Genomic DNA, 3,765 nt, shown 5'->3' on the forward strand with positions numbered 1-3,765 from the left:
AAACAAATCAGTGGTGTTTACTAATCTTATATCCATGCAGGCATTATTTTTTAAACCTTTAAATATTTGGTGAAAGATGTTTAACATAAATTCATTGCCAAGAATACGCAAATAATGGATTCTGAAATTTTTCATTTTTTGTTATTTTCTGTTAGACTAACATGTCTGACTACTCACTTTTTTCAACTCGGTGTAATTATTATTGGTATTAAGACGGATATTATATAGGGTGCGGGAACATAACTTCCTTTTTTATAAATCAAAACCCCTTCAAAAAAGGAAGTTATCAGTGGTGGAGTGGATTTTGTAGTCCAGCAGGTAGAACACTGATCTTTGGACTGGAGGGCCCAGGCTCAAATCTGAGTGATTTTTTTATTTTGGCTTAAGGATTTCCTGGGGATGGCACAAGGAAAGCAGCCGGCATTCCTACACTGGTGTGTCAATACTTTATGATCAGCCATGTTTATTGGGTTGATATAACATACCTTTCCGGGAGTTTTGTTCTATAGCAATTTTTTTAATATTTAAAATTTTAATGAAACATCATACACATTTCAAAATCGCCATGCCTCAAAATGTAGAAGTTTCAAAGAGGCAATTTATAAATATTGTCCAAAAATTGTCAGTTTTTGGGTTCTTAATGGTCTTCTGTGAAATAAATCAATTTTGAAAATGGGCTTGATTATGGCAATAAACTTTTAGAATTAAGGTTGAATGCATTTGAATGATTCTTATGTTTGTGTGTAACGTTAATAACCACAAAGAGACATTAAAATGGGAATTGAAAAGAGAGTAGATGTGATAACAAAATAAGCTACTTTGCAAAGAAGACTCAAATCAGGGAAAGAAATAAATGGGAATTGAAATTTCTGCCTTTGAATTTTCATTTTCACTGTTGATTGCTTCTACTTTCAGATAATAATTGCAAAATGTTCTATTTATTGTGCATTTTAAATGAAGTTATTTTGAGCAAAATGTTTATAATTCATTACATATGATGCCATTTCTTCCAAGTGACTCAAAGGTTTTAGTAAGCAATTTATAGTGCCACTAGTAGGTGGGTTACAAAATACGAATTTACTCAAAGTCACCAAATAAATGCAGCGTTTATGCACGGCTATATTCACATAATTTGTTGGTACGTTTATATCTGCGATTGTGGATACCTTTTAGTTAGTGTGGACTGCATAATATTAGAAAGGTTGAGGGTATTCGTTGATCTTAATAATAGCATTTAAGTGGAAACAATTGATTTTAGAGTATAGAATGATGAACATGTATGTTAGGATTGAAATAAGAATTAAATGTTCTTAGGCCCTTCATCAGATGATTGATAGGCATGATGTTATTCATCATCGGGTAGGAACTATTTACATACCAATTGACATCTTTTAGTCCACCATGACTCAGTTCCTTGGTGTGGGAAGTCATTAGATATTGTGACTACGTTTTCGTTGGCACCATTTCACTACCACAGTTATCAACCCAAAGGTTGGTTTGAGGATAGAGCTCACCTGATACTAACGCCATCGATGAGTGAAATTCACGCATTGGGGTATGGAGGCCTATTCCTTTCCATGTGCCACCTGTAGTTCTCCTGGAAGACCTGACACCAGAAAATCACACAACTTGAGTAAAGGTCAGAGTGCCCATAGGCATACCCGGGAAACTAACCGGGGCCCTCTTGTCAGTAGCCCAGCACTCTACCCATTCCACTGACATGTCCCTGACATCGTTTTGATATTTAGTTTTTTTTTATTACCCTGCAAGCCTTTGGCAGGGCTTGAATACACAACATACTAAGTTTTACCGCTACAGCAATCGGACAACTTTATTCTGATCCCTTATCTTTTGTGGAAAAAATGGCATCTTAAACCTATCTGTTCTACACTTAATCTCTCCTACTTTATTGACATAATCTCGCCTACCATAATGGTAATACTAATGATATGCTCAATTACATCTCGTGACCATGATGCATAAAAAGGATGGAATGGGAAAAGTGTGATAGAGATTTGAAGTTCTTTTATTGCAGGAGAGGTTTCCATTAATTAATTTGTAAATTTACCATTCAAAACTGCGTTTCCTCGAAATGCAAAAAATCTTCAATATATTGGTAATCATGGTAATATCATTAAAGGTAATTCAGTTATTAGAACTAGAAGGCAGTGTTTTTCTTCTTCTGTTACCGATACTATCTGTTTAAAAAAGTTATATGCAACATTGATTTTACCAGAAGTAATAAATACTGCATACATAATACCTGTAAATAGCTCCCGTGAGCATGTACGGCGAGCATTCTTATGTGCCGATGATGAAATCTCGCTGACATTCAAGAAATCATTCCGGTTCCTACATATGCCAAACATTTAATGTCACTCCAAAAGATCATTGCTCATTAATTTCCATGCCCGATCCTGGAATTTTTTCGATCAAATTTCTTGGAAGGACTCATAGTCAGCTCTTGTCACCAATAAGAAAAATCATTCTTCTTTATTTTCTATCATCCCAGTCAAGGCGAATGATTTTTACACTCTGGAATTGTTGCATATCATTCTACTTATTTTTGGGACATACCTGTATAATCCTTTTTCGATTTTCACGGAATGGTGTTCTAGCATGTCGTACTAGCACTGGCAACTGTAATTTGAGGATGTTCTGAGTGTTTTCTGAGGCCATATCAATCGCAAAAGGCTGAAATTTGTGAAGCAATAGGCTGCACCACGGTTGCGCATCGCAAAAGTGATGCTAAATATATCGAGAAAATCAACGAAATGCGCATAATTGAAGTCCAAGTAGTAGTAGTTTTGAGGGGAGGCGACCGACAGCTAAGGTCATTTGTGCCATAGGGGAAGGACAGGAAAGGATGAAGGGTGGAGAGAAACCCGGCGTCGGCATTAGCCTACTCTTTACGAAAGGCGCCAAGGGGTCCGCGGATTAACGTCCCATCCGACGGACGGCGTACTCACTCAAAGTGCCCTCCACAAAGCACCTCAAGTAGGGATCGAGATACCTCTGAAAAATATTCAACACCGCCGGGATTTGAACCCGCGCCCTCAGGGTTTGAAGTCCAATGCAGTGAAACTTGTACTCTATATAGATTGATAATTCAAATAAGAGACGAAATTTTTGCACAATAAATTATACAAATCAATATTGCACGATCACTACATGTATTTATTGAACAGTACTAGCAGTAGTTTGTCGATTATAAATGTTGCGTCGGATTACGTATTTTTTTCATGGATTTAGAGTTCAATTAGATTTTGATCAATAATTATCAAGATGTTTTTACGAGTTAATGTTCTTGCTTGATTAATGGTTAATGAATTGAGCAAATTTGATCAAAAGTATAAATAATTTAATTAATATACAGTGAACTGCGGTAAATTATTTATTTGTAGTTTTTATATTTTTAGTTTATGAACGAATTATGATTTAGCAAAACTGTTGATTCACTTTTAGAACCAAACGCAGCTATTCCGCACTACCCTAATATCTTTTAAAATGGAAAAAAGAAATGTTGAGGAAATTTTCCCTTTAAAGAAAACCTCTTTAGAGAAAAATGCGGATTTGATCAATTTTATTTAGCATGTATTCCATTCCACTGAAATTCCTTATTATTGTCATAATAGTCGTAAGCTTGGACAGAGCAAAACTCCTACCAGTAATAATAAGATCTATCTCAACAAATCCCTCTGAATTATCTCACCTCAGTGTCTATTGTAATCCTTCTAGTAGGAATATTTTACCCCGGCGCATATT

This window comes from Hetaerina americana, unplaced genomic scaffold, assembly GCF_022747635.1.
Source record: "Hetaerina americana unplaced genomic scaffold, ioHetAmer1.1.p SCAF_3, whole genome shotgun sequence".
NCBI classification, from domain to species: domain Eukaryota; kingdom Metazoa; phylum Arthropoda; class Insecta; order Odonata; family Calopterygidae; genus Hetaerina; species Hetaerina americana.